Genomic DNA, 15,635 nt, shown 5'->3' on the forward strand with positions numbered 1-15,635 from the left:
TGAATATCCCCGGCCAACCAATTAGCCTGTGGATGATTGAATCTGGCACCATATATACCTTTGCTACTTAAGAGAAGATATTGGAGGCCTGGTAAATGCATCCACTGTACACACTTAAGCACAGGATGCATAGTCAAATTAGAAAAGCAGACGTAACATAAAGGGTCAAATGCTATCACACCCACAATCTCCCGTCTAGTGACGGGCGATCGAGGGGCTATATTCAAATGCCCCCACTTATCGCCCCTATCACGGCCATTACACTTGGGTTTAGGCGCGCAGAGCACCTAAACCCGACTAATATAATGGGCTCGAGCGTGAAAAGGCCCGTTTAAGCGCCCAAACGGGTCTCTCTACACACATTTCAACTCGCTAGCCCCAGGGGGGCAGCAAGCTGAAATGAACTAGTCTCGCCTGTCCGCAGCAACATTAGAATACTGCTGGCGGGAGAGGTGGGGGGGTTGCAGAGATTTGAATCTCACCCAAAGGGTTAGCATCATGTCTGTATTTCTGACTGGTGTTTTAATATATGCTGACAAGTTTTGCATTTGAACTTTAATTGAATAAAGGAATGAGTTGCGAAGAAGGTTTAAGAAACTGGGTAATAAGGAAATGGTTTTTAATGTGTATCATTTTGAATTATAAATTACAGAATAGTAAACTTCACTACTGAATGCTATAAAGCAACATTATTTAAACCGTTCCATTTGTGTCTAAACAGCGTAATAGGTGTGACCTTATCTTACTACTAAGTGCCAGTTTCAGTTAGCAGCAGGCTTATGCAGTGCCCAGGGCAGTTCAACTGCAGCATGTGATGAGCCCGCAGGCTGCACTTAACACAGGTTTGTTAGAGCCTTAGGGGTATATTCAATTGAAGTCGGATCCATTCCGACATTCATTTGTCGGAATGGATCCGACCTGGGCTATTCAATGACATCTCAACTCGACTTTTAAAAACGTCAAATTGAGATGCGGGAGGGAAGATGGGGAGGAGCCGCTGGCAGATGAGGGAGAGCAGCGCTGCAGCGCGGCTCTCCCCCGTCTCTCCACCCATCTCTCTGCCTCTCCCCGTCCCTCCTCTCCCCTTCCCTGCATCACAGCCGCCGCTCACGGCAGCGTCCACCTGGCTCCAGCAAGCGAGGTCTCGCTTGCTGGAGCTGGGTGGACGCTGCTGTGAGCGGCGACTGTGAAATTCCCTGGCCCTGCTCTCCCCATCTCACTTCGACTTTTTTAAAGTCGAATTGAGATGGTCGAAAAGGGGGCCAAAACCCCTCCCATCTTCAGCCTAACCTACAAGTACCTCCGTTTTAGTTTTGTGCCTGTGGAGTACAGACACAGTTTTTGGCCTATAGCTTTTAGTTTAGTTTTTTTGTTCTTTTAGTTGGTTATTTGAGTTGCCTTGTCCCTGTATACAGGTGGCAGGTACAACTAGAGTTCCAGTAGGGCTCCAGTACGGGGAATGCTGCGCAGCTGTCCCACACATACTGGAATTCTCACTCTGTTTTCTTACAGACTGGGACAAGCAACAGCAAGTACTGTATTATCAATGTGTTTAGGATGGCTGCACTGTTTATATTTGCAGAGACTATACTTTAGTGGTACACTCCTTACTTATAGTGGGGTTCACTAATAGTAGCTACTTTACCCTGTTATTACACATATTTTCAGGGCATATTCTTAGATTTTTTTTTTTTATTATTACTTTTTACTGTTTTATGGACACTGGTAAAAATAGTAATATGGCTAATAAACCAGACAAGTCTGCAAAAGGGAAAGCAGGCTCAGTTTATTTTGCGTGTTCACAATGTGGTTCCAAGATTTCAAAAGGTAGCACAGACGCGGGTACTCTGTACTATGTGCTTTGGAACACCTGTACTGGACCAGCAGGGAGGTTTCGCAGATCAGTCTATGCCTCTGTGGGCCAAGAACATGGCCGATGCCATATCAGATTTGCATCAGTCCAAATCAGGTACTGATTCCTGTCAGACTCCCAAGGAGCCACTGTCGGCGAAAAATTTGGGCAAGTGCCTCTCTGATTTAGCTCAGTCCTTGAACAAGATAGTGACTTCTTCGGGTAATACTACAGCCACTAATCGCTCACACCCATTACCCGCTATACCTTTCCAGAGGAGGCATTAGATTCGGTAGCCTCTCCCTTAGAGGAAGGCGAAGTAGACCCTGAGTGGGAGGATGCTTCAACTTGGGAAGAGGAGGAGCTCTCTACGAGCTCAGGTGTTAAATTACTGATAGAAGCCATTAGTCAGACTCTTAATCGCCAAGATACGGTGGTGGCGGAGACTTCAACAGCCTTTTTCAAAAGGTAGAAAAGGTAAGTGGCTGTCTTCCCTTCTTATTCACATTTTGCAGATATTTTTAAGGAGCCCTGGCTTAAACCGGACTCTCGTTTCCAGGCCCCTAAGAAATTGAGATTTTTGTATCCATTTACGGAGTAGGACACACAATTTTGGGAAACCGCCCCAAAGGTAGATGCCCCTATTACACACTTGGCGAAGGCTACAGTTATTCCCTCCGTACAATCAGTCACCTTGAAGGATACTACAGATAGAAAAATAGAGGCAATTCTTAAAACTGTTTGCCTTATCAGGTATTTTTCTGCGTCCAATCCTCGCTGGCGCTTGGGTGCTTAAGGCCGTGGATGACTGGCTAGCACAGGTGGTGACTGGAATGCAATCTGACGATCCATCAGATGCTATTCAATTAGCAAAACAGATTTCTAACTTAGGAGAGGCCTTGTTGGACTCTGCTGCGCTCCAGTCACGTGTGTCTGCATTAGCTGTAACGGCAAGAAGATCTCTCTGGATTCGGGTTTGGAACGCTGACTCTGATTCCAAACAGACTTGAACAGCTGTGCCCTTTTGAAGGGTAGTTTCTTTTTGGCTCTGAACTAATGAAAATTATTTCCAGTACTACGGGAGGCAAGAGTCCCTTTCTTCCCGTTGCCCCTCAAAAATCGAAAACTACGAAGTTTCGGTACTTTCATACTTCGAGCAGGGGAAGTTTCCAGTCCTTTCGGGCCTTTTCAAGATTTCCACGTAGAGGAGCGTTCAGAGGTAGGGAAACATAGGCAACTCGTAGACCAGCCATCAAGTCTACCAGCAAGCCTGCCGCATGACGCTTCGAGGTCTCCGGAGGGATCACTGGTGGTCGGAGCTCTGTTACTACAGTTCATGGAAGTGTGGCTCATGTTGAAACCAGATCAGTGGGTGACAGGGGTCATGTCCCGAGGATATATCCTAGACCTCGAGGAACCAGTCCCACATAGTTTTTTCATCACCCCTCTTCCAAGCGATCCCTCCAGACGGCAAGCTCTCATTTAAGCAACGGACACGCTTTTACGCAACAGAGTGATTCTTCCAGTTCCCAGCCACCAAAAAGGTCAGGGCTTTTACTCGAGTCTTTTTCGGCCTATTTAAAATCTTAAATGCCTATATCCGTATCTCTGTCTAGAAATTCATAATGGAATCCATTCGTTCAATTATCGCCTCCATGGAACCGGAGGAATATTTGGCTTCCATAGACATAAAGGATGCATACCTACATGTTCCCATTTAGACTGGTCACCAATATCTACTGAGATTTGCAGTCGGCCCTTGGCATTTTCGGTTTCAGGCTCTTCTATTTGGTCTTTCCACGGCTCCTCAGGTGTTTACAAAGATCATGGGCCATATCGTGGTGGTACTGAGGTGTCAGGGAGTCAACATTACTCCCTATTTGGACAATCTGTTAATCAAGGCTCCATCAGAGACTGTTCTTCACCAACACTTGCAGCTCACAATAGACACCTTACAGTCATTCGGGTGGATAATACATTTTTTCCAAAATCGTCCCTGCTTCCTTCCCAGAAGATGGTGTTTCTAGGACTCTTATTCGACACCAAGAGCCAGAAAGTTTTTCTTCCTCAGGACAAGATTCAGGACTTGCGGTCCAGAATTCAAGCACTGTTACAACTGCCGATAGTCTCAGTTCTCAGATGCATGCAGGTGTTAGACAAGATGGTGGCAACCTTCAAAGCAGTGCCATATGCCAGTTTTCATGCACGACCCCTTCAAGCTCAAATTCTCAGCTGTTGCCTTGGATGGGACCTCGCCTGGACTCGCAATTGTTCCGTTTGTCGGTACAGACTCATCAGTCTCTCCACTGGTGGCTTCACAGCCACACTGACCAAGGGAGCTCCGTTCACTATTTGGTCTTAGATGTTGGTCACCACGGACGCCAGCCTCATGGGCTTGGGGAGCAGTGTTTCAGACTCATCATTTTCAGGGATTATGGAGCCGTCAAGAATCGACGTTACAGATCAACATTTTGGAATTGAGAGCGATCCGGTGTGCTCTCATTCAAATACAGACCATAGTCTGGGTTCATCCAGTGCGTATTTAATCAGACAACGCCACGGCAGTGGCTTACATGAACAAACAGGGCGGAACTCGAAGTTGGAACACCATGAAAGATGTCTCTCATATTCTCCGGTGGGTGGAGCATTGGGTTCCTGCCATCTCCGCGATTTAACATTCCGGGATTTGAAAAATTGGGAAGCAGATTTCTTAAGCAGTCGCACTGTTCACCCGGGAGAGTGGGAGCTTCACCAGGAGGTGTTTCTTGCTCTAGTGTCTCTGTGGTGAATGCCCGACATAGATCTGATGGCATCTCAACAAGAAGCTCCCTCAATACAGGTCACGTGCTCAGGGCCCTCAGGCAGTACTAATCAATGACTTGACAGCTCCATGGCAGTTTCAACTGGGATATGTGTTTCCACCGATTTCCCCTAGTTCCACGAATACGTCAACGCATTCGGCGAGCAGGCCTGCCAGTCATTCTTGTAGCTCCAAATTAGCTGTGTCGCCAGTGGTACACGCTTCTGCGCAGCATGGTAGTCGGGGAACTTTTCAGTCTACCTCTGCGACCAGATCATCTTCTTCAAGGACCGTGTCGCTACCCAGATTTAGATCGACTGGCTTTAACGGCTTGGCTCTTGAATCCAGCATTTTAAGAGCAAAAGGATTCTCTCGGCCAGTTTGTGAAGATGATGCTTCAGGCTAGGAAGCCTGTAACTTCTGGAATTTATCACAGGGTGTGGCTTATTTACATTGCTTGGTGTGAGAAACGCTGATTGGCACCAGACCTATTTAGAGTATCTCGCCTGCTGTCTTTCCTTCAGGATGGTCTCGCTAAAGGACTACGTCTTTCCTCCCTTAAAGGGCAGATTTCTGCTTTATCTGTGCTTTTTCAGAAATGGTTGGCTCTCATTCCAGAGGTCCAGATGTTTCTTCAGGGCGTGCTTCAGATTCACACGCATTTTGTCCACCCCAGTTCCTCCCTTGGACTTAAATTTAGTTACGGCATACTTAACGGCTCTTCAGAGATCTCCGTTTGAACCATTAGACTCTGTGGAATTAAGGTTCCTCACACTCAAGGTTGTTTTCCTTTTGGCCATTGCTTCGGCCAGATGTGTCTCGAAGTTGGCGGTCCTTTCTTGCAGACCGCCTTTGTTGGTTTTTCATGATGACCGAGTGGTATTGCATATGAAACCTTCCTTTCTTCCAAAAGTTGTCGAATTTCCACCTTAATCAGGACATTGTGCTGCCGGCGTTTACTCCTTCCTCCGGAGAGGATGACCGTTTGGCCTTATTGGATGATGTTAGGGCTTTACGCATTTATTTGTCTCGTACAAAATCTATTCGTCCTATGGATGCGTTGTTGATTGACGCACCCAAACGGCGTTGGCCGGCTTCTAAAAACACGGTGGCTCGCTGGGTTACTTCGGCTATTCGACTGGCCTACGTTTCTTCCAATGTTGCGGTTCTTGACCCCATACGGGCTCATTTGACTAGAGCTGTTGGCTGTTCGTGAGGGTGTATCTGTCGAGAAGCTGTGTAGAGCAGCAACTTGGTCGTCCGTGCAAAGTTCTACCATTTTCATACTTTTGGTTTGGAGACTGCTTCTTTTGGGCGTCAAATTTTACAGACAGCTATGCCATCTGGGTCTTCCTCCTCTAATTAGCTTGCTTTGGGAAATCCTATTAAGTGCGCAGCGTCCCCCAGATGTATGAAAGAGAAATAGGGATTTTTGTTTACTCACCATATAATCTTTCTCTGATTCCATCTGGGGGACGCTGCGATCCCTCCCGTATATTTGTCTGGTTTATTGGTTACATTCTGTTTTGTCTCCTTAGGCTTGGCTAAACGTTAACTGAGGTACTTGGTCAGGCTGGAGATGGGAGGGGTTAGAGGGGGGAGGAGTTAGTCTTCTATAGGTTCTGTGCCAAACTCCTTACCAACACACTCTAACCCATTAGTAAGTGCGCAGTGTCCCCCAGATGGAATCAGAGAGAGAGATTTTACGGTGAGTAAACAAAAATCCCTATATATGCACGCACATAACTTAGTATAGCCATCTGATTTACATGAACACACAGAAAAATCAATTTGAGCATGTATAAAAAATCTGCATAATCAAGATTCACACATCAATATTTTTCAATAGGTTTCTTCAAGATTAAAATAACAAGTCAGTAGAGGGCACTATTGTACTAAGTAAAATTACTACAACTAATGATGTCTGAAATGGTGAAATGGTAACATAAAAACAGAATTGTGTCCTTCAATCTCAGCATATTTCAAACTTATCAGTAAGGGGAAAATGTGTAAAGTACAATGAGCTTCACATCCCTATTCATATTCATATCTTGGTCTCACTATATTAGAAATATACTTTGCTTGGCATACCTTCATTATCTTTGTTTCCTTGAGCAAATTTTTAGTTGGGGCCCTTGATAACATACTCATGTCTTTGTTTAATTCTGCTGCTTAAATAGCTAATTTTCTATTACGTCCTTGAGGATGTTGGGGACACCAAAAGAACCATGGGATATAGACTGATCTGCAGGAGACATGGGCACTTTAAGACTTTTAAAGGGGGTGTGACCTGGCTCCTCCCTCTTTATCCCTCCCCAGACTCAGTTTAGAAAATGTGCCCTGTGAGATGGAGGCACTCGGCGGAGCTCTTAGAGTTTCTCTGAAAAGACTTAATGTTAGGTTTTTTATTTTGGGGAGATCTGCTGGCTACAGACTCCCTGCTTCGTGGGAAAGAGTGGAGAGCAGTCTAGACCCACTTCTAATGAGTTTCAGGGCTCTGCTGCTGCTGACAGGCTGTCTTCAGCTCCTGAGGGGAGATGAACGCCGGGCTCTCCTGGATGCTCGCTCCCACAGCTTGCCGTCCCCCCTCTTCAAGCCAGAAGACAGGTGAGTATGTGAGGAAAAGACATCTTTTCGTCAACAAAGACGGCATATAGAGGTACCGCGCAGCATGATTTGCTCAGTGCGCGCCAGGCTCCCGGACTGTACACACCGCTGGGTGCAGGGCGCTGGGGGACGCCCTGGGGAGCTAAAAATACCTCATAAATAAGGCTGGCATATCTATACAGTGCCCTGGCACTGCCCGCAAACCCCCGCCAGGATAAACGTGTAAAAATAAGCGGGAAGAAGCGCGCCATGTTGGGGGTGGGGCATCTTCCTCCAGGCTCACTCGCGCCATTTCCTCCTCCAAGCAGCAGCGCTGGTCCTTCCTCACAGCAGACAAGTACCAGGGGCTATAAAAACGAGGAGGGGCAGATTATTTCTATACAGATATATAGCGCTGCAGCTCTGTGACACTTGAGGGTGTTTTCAGACCTGCACTTTGGCGCTGGGGTGTGAGCTGGCTCCTTTCCTTTTGTTCCCTCACAGGCTTTTCTTTGGGTGCTGTTAGGGAGACATGTCTGAGGCAGAATTTTCCTCTCAGGGGGATAATTTATTGGGGACACCAAATGTTTTGGGGGTCCTGTCGGCACCGCCGACGGCTGATTGGTTAACTGCTTTAAATGCTTTAAATGCTAATGTTACACTGTTAAATCAAAAGTTTACTGAATATGACTCTCAACTGCAGATTTGGAAGAAATCAGTAGATGACGCTTTATTACAAAGGTCACTGAAACGTGGTGCTGACCAATTAGATGACACAGATACCGACACGGACTCTGATACCGGTGCCGATTATGCTGATTCTAGGTTAGATCCTAAATTGGCTAAGAGTATTCAGTATATGATTGTGGCTGTCAAAGACATATTACGTATTGATGAGGACCCCTTTACACCAGAAACGAGGGTCCTTATTTACAAGGAAAAGAGATGTTCGGTTTCTTTTCCTCCTTGTTTTGAACTAAATGACCTTTTTGATGGCATTTGGAATACACCTGATAAGAAATTTCTCATCCCTAATAGGATCAAGGTGGCATACCCCTTTCCCGCAGCTGATAGGGATAAGTGGGAAACACCACCCACAGTAGACAAAGCCCTAGCACGCTTGTCAAAACAGGTAGTGCTCCCTGCAGCTCAGTCAACGACTCTTAAGGAGCCGGCTGATCGTAAGCAGGAGGCTAATTTAAAAGCTATATTTACTACCACGGGGACGCAGCTAAGACCACTTATTGCGTCAGCGTGGGTTAGTAGCGCCATTGAAAAATGGGCTGAAAGTTTATCTGCTGATTTAGATACTCTGGATAGGGATAGCATCCTAGTGACGCTTGGTTATATCAGGGACGCAGCTGCGTACTTGAAAGAGGCTGCAAGAGATGCTGGCCTCCTGGGGGCTAAGTCTAATGCTAGGTCTATTGCAGCTAGGCGTGCGCTATGGCTTCATCAATGGAATGCTGCCGCGGATTCCTAGAAAAACATGGAGTCCCTTTAAGGGTGGGGAACTGTTTGGTAACGGCCTTACTGATTTAGTATCATCGGCCACTGCGTGTAAGTGTACTTATTTACCTAATGCTCCTGCGCAACAGAAGAAACCGCACTATCAAATGCAGTCCTTTCGGCCCAACAAATATAGAAAAGGCCGAGGTAAATTCTTCTTCGCTACCAGAGGTAGGGGAAGGGGCAAGGGAACTCCCGCTTCCTCGAGTTCACAAGAGCAGAAGTCCTCCCCAGCTTCCGCCAAATCCACCGCATGACGCCGGGTCTCCCCTACAGGACACCGCACCGGTGGGGGCACGTCTGAGGCTTTTCAGTCAGGTTTGGGTTCGCTCGGACCTGGACCCTTGGGTGTTACAAATGGTGACCCAAGGGTACAAACTGGAATTTCAAGACGTTCTCCCCCCCCCCCCCCTGCCGTTTTTTCAAATCACCCTTACCAGTTTCGCTTCCAGACAGAGCTCTAGTCTGTGGAGCAATACAAAAATTATGTCAAAATCAGGCTGTGATCCCGGTCCCCCGGGCGCAACAAGGGGAAGGGTTTTATTCAAGCCTATATGTAGTGCCGAAGCCGGATGGCTCGGTACGACCAATCCTCAACCTAAAATCTCTAAATTTTTTCCTGAAGAAATTCAAATTTAAGATGGTGTCTCTCTGAGCGGTTATCTCCAGCCTGGAGGCGGGGGAATTCATGGTGTCTTTGGACATAAAGGATGCCTACCTTCATGTTCCCATTTATCCCTCTCATCAGAGTTATCTCCGGTTTGCAATCCAGGATACTCATTACCAATTTCAGACGTTGCCGTTTGGCCTGGCCAGGATTTTCACAAAAGTCATGGTAGAAATGATGGTTCTCCTCAGAAAAAGAGGAGTTACAATTATCCCGTACTTGGACGATTTCCTGATTAAGGCGAGGTCCAAGGAAAAACTGGTACAGGACATTGCACTGTCTCTGTCGCTTCTACAACAGCACGGCTGGCTCTTGAACCTGACGAAATCACACTTAATTCCAACAACTCGGTTGGCATTTTTGGGTATGATTCTGGACACGGTCCAGCTGAGAGTGTTCCTCCCTCCGGAGAAAGCACTGGAAATTCAGAGTTTGGTAAAACTCATTCTGAAACCACCAACTGTCTCCATTCATCAATGATTCGATTGCTGGGGAAGATGGTGGCGGCATACGAGGCCCTTCAATTCGGGAGGTTCCATGCCAGAGTGTTTCAGTGGGACCTGTTGGACAAATGGTCCGGATCCCACCTTCATATGCACCGGAGGATAGTTCTATCCCCAACACCAGAATCTCACTCCTGTGGTGGCTACACAGCTCTCACCTCTTAGAAGGACGCAGATTCGGGATCCAAGACTGGATCCTAGTGACCACGGATGCAAGTCTCCGGGGTTGGGGAGCAGTCACACAAGGGGTGACCTTCTAAGGAAGATGGTCAAGTCAGGAAACTCTTCTTCACATAAACGTGCTGGACTTGAGGGCCATTTACAACGGCCTTCTACAAGCGGAGCATCTTCTTCGAAACCGGCCTGTCCTGATCCAATCAGACAATGTGACAGCAGTATCGTACATAAACCGCCAAGGCGGCACAAGGAGCAGAACAGCAATGGCAGAAGCCACAAAAATTCTTCGCTGGGCAGAGACTCGGGTAAGCGCTCTGTCGGCAATTTTCCTTCCGGGAGTGGACAACTGGGAAGCAGACTTCCTCAGCAGACACGATCTACATCCAGGAGAGTGGAGTCTCCATCGGGAGGTCTTCTCCCTACTAACGAATCTATGGGGGGTTCCCCACATAGACATGATGGCGTCCCGCCACAACAAAAAACTACTAAAGTATTGTTCCCGGTCCAGGGACCCTCAGGCGGCGCCAGTGGATGCACTGACGTCACCTTGGGTGTATCCGTCGGTGTACGTTTTCCCTCCGCTTCCTCTCATTCCAAAGGTTCTGAGAATCCTAAGAAAATCACAGATTCCAGCGCTCCTTGTAGTTCCAGACTGGCCAAGGAGAATTTGGTACCCGGATTTTCAGGAGTTGCTAGTCGAAGATCCATGGCCTCTTCCTCTTCTCGAGGATCTGCTGCGGCAGGGACCGTTCGTCTATCAAGACTTACAGCGGCTACGTTTGACGGCATGGCGGTTGAACGCCAGATTTTAGCCCGTAAGGGTATTCCCGATGAAGTCATCCCCACTCTTATCCTTGCTAGGAAGGGTGTGACGTCGAAACACTATCACCGTATTTGGAGGAAATATATTTCCTGGTGCGAGTCCAAGAAAGCTCCAGTGGAGAAGTTTGACCTTGGACGTTTTCTCCATTTTCTACAAAATGGAGTGGATGCGGGCCTTAAATTAGGCTCCATAAAAGTGCAGATTTCTGCTTTGTCAATTTTCTTTCCGAAACTTCCTGAGGTGCAGACCTTTGTAAAAGGGGTCCTGCACATCCAACCTCCTTTTGTGCCACCTGTGGCATCTTGGGACCTTAATGTGGTTTTGATATTCCTAAAATCAGATTGGTTTGAACCTTTAAGTAAAGTGGAGTTGAAATTCCTCACTTGGAAGGTTGTCATTTTGTTAGCATTGGCATCCGCAAGGCGGATGTCTGAATTGGCGGCCTTGTCTCCCAAGAGCCCTTATTTGATCTTCCATGAAGATAGGGCAGAATTGAGAACTCAGCAACAATTTCTGCCAAAGGTGGTTTCCTCTTTTCATATTAACCAACCTATTGTGGTGCCAGTGGCTACTGGCACTTTGGCGGAGGAAAAGTCTCTGAATGTCGTCAGAGCTTTGAAAATTTACGTTGCCAGAACGGCTCCAGTTAGAAAACAGAGTCTCTGTTTGTGCTATATGCTCCCAATAAACTTGGGTATCCTGCTTCCAAGCAGACCATTGCCCGCTGGATATGTCACACGATTCAGCAGGCTCATTCCACGGCAAGTTTGCCGTTACCCAAATCGGTAAAAGCCCATTCCACTAGGAAGGTGGGCTCGTCCTGGGCGGCTGCCTGGGGTGTCTCGGCATTACAACTTTGCCGAGCTGCTACTTGGTCGGGGTCAAACACGTTTGCTAAGTTTTACAAGTTTGATACCTTAGCCGATGAAGACCTAAAGTTTGGTCAATCGGTGCTGCAGAGTCATCCGCACTCTCCCGCCCGTTATAGAGCTTTGGTATAATCCCATGGTTCTTTTGGTGTCCCCAACATCCTCAAGGACGTAATAGAAAACAGGATTTTAATACCTACTGGTAAATCCTTTTCTATAAGTCCGTAGAGGATGTTGGGCGCCCGTCCCAGTGCGTACTGTATCTGCAGTTTAGTTCTAGTTACACACATATTGTGTTATGGTTTCTTCAGCTTGTTGCTGAATTTTGTTTATGTCCCTTGGCATGTGTTCAGTTGAATGCCATGTTATTCGGCATGTTTATGGCGTGAGCTGGTGTGATGCTCCCCTTGTTGTGAATTCCTTTCCTCAAAATGTCCATCTCTCCGGGCACAGTTCCAAACTGAGTCTGGGGAGGGATATAGAGGGAGGAGCCAGGTCACGCCCCCTTTGAAAGTCTTAAAGTGCCCATGTCTCCTGCGGATCCGTCTATATCCCATGGTTCTTTTGGTGTCCCCAACATCCTCTACGGACTTGTAGAAAAGGATTTACCGGTAGGTATTAAAATCCTGTTTTCTCCCTCCTAAACGATATCGTTTACTATATCGTCCAATGTGTATGCAGCTGACAACGACTGATGCGTGGCCCCGCGGGTCGTTAACGACCCTCTGTCTGCTGTACATGCATCTCAATTTGGACCCATCATCCAAAGCTGCATGTTCAGCTTGGCCGCGGCATGATGTCACTGTGTGTTACCGCACAGTGTGTTTGCCTGCCAACGGGCGGTCCAGGCCGGGGGAGGACGCACTCTGCGATGTCTCCAACGGAGCACATTGCCTAGTGTGTACCCTCCTTAAGGCTAGAAACCAATTTGTGTGTGCTATCATTTACTGTGTTGCTAAGTGTGTATGTTCCTTTATATTAGCCTATTTTAATTGTTCATTTGTAACCCTTCGCTTTATCATGAGTAAATGCAATAACCTGACGTGCATACAGTGCAATTAACAATACATTTTTAAACCTTTTGAGTTAAAAGGAAAGCTTTCTGTAATATAAAATAATTAATTGAATACAGAGAAATTGAATATATAATACTTTTCAAACTGCGATTATATCTAAAGGTGTTTACCTTACGATTATGTGTCATATGTGTGAATAATTGTACCACTCATAAAAATCCAATATATTATTGGAAAATACACCCCATACAATACTAGAGGCAATTAAGTGTTTTAAACGATAAATAAAAATAGTCTTCCCCACCGGTATAGATGACCTGAGGGGAGACTCTTGCAGCTGCTGTGGGATCTGTAAAATAAAAAAATGAATGAAAAAAGTGAGGGGAGAGACGTAAGATCTCTTTCTCTAACGTCCTAGTGGATGCTGGGGACTCCGTAAGGACCATGGGGAATAGACGGGCTCCGCAGGAGACTGGGCACTCTAAAGAAAGATTTAGTACTATCTGGTGTGCACTGGCTCCTCCCTCTATGCCCCTCCTCCAGACCTCAGTTAGAATCTGTGCCCGGACAGAGCTGGGTGCTTTTAGTGAGCTCTCCTGAGCTTGCTAATAAGAAAGTATTTTAGTTAGGTTTTTTATTTTCAGAGAGCTTCTGCTGGCAACAGACTCTCTGCTACGTGGGACTGAGGGGAGAGAAGCAAACCTACTAACTGCGGCTAGGTTGCGCTTCTTAGGCTACTGGACACCATTAGCTCCAGAGGGATCGAACACAGGACCTGACCATGTCGTCCGTTCCCGGAGCCGCGCCGCCGTCCCCCTCTCAGAGCCAGAAGACCGAAGCCGGCAGAAGCGAAGACATCGAAATCGGCGGCAGAAGACTCCTGTCTTCACATGAGGTAGCGCACAGCTGCAGTGCCATTGCGCCCACACTAACCCACACACTCCGGTCACTGTAGGGTGCAGGGCGCAGGGGGGGGCGCCCTGGGCAGCAATTGATACCTCCTGGCGAAAGCTGCATATAGACAGTTGGACACTGTTATATGTATGAGCCCCCGCCATTTATTTTACACACAATCGCTGGACAGAAGCCCGCCGCTGAGGGTGCCGGGGCCTTCTTCCTCAGCACTCGCCAGCGCCATTTTCCTTCCACAGTTCCGCTGAGAGGAAGCTCCCCAGGCTCTCCCCTGCAGAATCACGGTAGAAGGGTAAAAAAAGAGAGGGGGGGCACATAAATTTAGGCGCATTAATCATAATACAGCAGCTACTGGGTAAAAACTAAGTTACTGTGTAATCCCTGGGTTATATAGCGCTGGGGTGTGTGCTGGCATACTCTCTCTCTGTCTCTCCAAAAGGCCTTGTGGGGGTCCTGTCCTCATTTAGAGCTTCCCCTGTGTGTGTGGTGTGTCGGTACGCGTGTGTCGACATGTTTGACGAGGGCTATGTGGAGGCAGAGCAAGTGCAGTTGACTGACGTGTCGCCGCCGACGGTGCCGACACCTGATTGGATGGATATGTGTAAGGTGTTTAAATGATAATGTAAACTCCTTACATAAAAGGTTGGATAAAGCTGATACCTCGGGCCAGTCAGGGTCTCAACCCATGCCTGATCCTACAGCGCAGAGGCCCTCAGGGTCTCAAAAGCGCCCACTATCCAAAATGGTTGACACAGATGTCGACACGGATTCTGACTCCAGTGTCGTCGACGATGATGCAAAATTGCAACCGAAAATGACAAAAGCTATACGCTACATGATTATAGCGATGAAGGATGTTTTACACATATCAGAGGTAAACCCTGTCTCTGACCAGAGGGTTTATATGTATGGGGAGAAAGAGCAAGAGGTGACTTTTCCCCCTTCACATGAATTAAATGAGTTATGTGAAAGAGCGTGGGATTCCACAGATAAGAAAGTCCTGATTTCCAAAAGGTTACTTATGGCGTACCCTTTCCTGCCAGAGGACAGGGTGCGCTGGGAATCCTCCCCTAGGGTAGATAAAGCTCTCACATGCTTATCTAAGAAGGTGGCACTGCCGTCGCAGGATACGGCTACCCTAAAGGATCCTGCAGATAGAAAGCAGGAAAGTATCCTGAAATCTGTTTATACACATTCAGGGACTCTACTGAGGCCGGCAATTGCGTCGGCGTGGATGTGTAGTGCTGTAGCAGCGTGGACAGATAATCTGTCTGAGGAAATGGATACCTTGGACAGGGATACCATTATGCTGACTCTGGGGCATATAAAAGACACTGTCCTATATATGAGGGATGCCCAGAGGGACATTTGCCTACTGGGCTCTAGAATTAATGCAATGTCAATTTCTGCCAGGAGGGTCCTGTGGACTCGGCAGTGGACAGGTGATGCCGACTCCAAAAAACACATGGAGGTGTTGCCTTACAAGGGTGAGGAATTGTTTGGGGACGGTCTCTCGGACCTGGTTTCCACAGCTACTGCTGGGAAGTCAAACTTTTTGCCATATATTCCCTCACAACCTAAGAAAGCACCGTATTACCAAATGCAGTCCTTTCGCGCACAAAGAAGCAAGAAGGTCAGAGGTGCTTCCTTTCTTGCTAGAGGCAGAGGTAGAGGAAAAAAGCTGCACCTTACAGCTAGTTCCCAGGAACAGAAGTCCTCCCCGGCTTCCACTAAATCCACCGCATGACGCTGGGGCTCCACGGGTGGAGCCAGGAGCGGTGGGGGCGCGTCTCCGACATTTCAGCCACCAGTGGGTTCGCTCACAGGTGGATCCCTGGGCTATACAGATTGTGTCTCAGGGATACAAGCTGGAATTCGAGGTGATGCCCCCTCAACGTTACCTAAAATCGGCCCTGCCAGC

The 15,635-nt window shown here is 47.5% G+C and overlaps 1 protein-coding gene across 3 annotated transcripts in view; it reads left to right on the forward strand.

Moving 5' to 3' along the window:
• The window catches only part of CHERP (calcium homeostasis endoplasmic reticulum protein), a 142,394-nt gene that overhangs the window by 66,856 nt on the left and 59,903 nt on the right, over nucleotides 1–15,635 (forward strand). The window lies entirely within an intron of this gene.

Source organism: Pseudophryne corroboree, chromosome 1 (genome assembly GCF_028390025.1).
Source record: "Pseudophryne corroboree isolate aPseCor3 chromosome 1, aPseCor3.hap2, whole genome shotgun sequence".
Lineage (NCBI taxonomy): Eukaryota > Metazoa > Chordata > Amphibia > Anura > Myobatrachidae > Pseudophryne > Pseudophryne corroboree.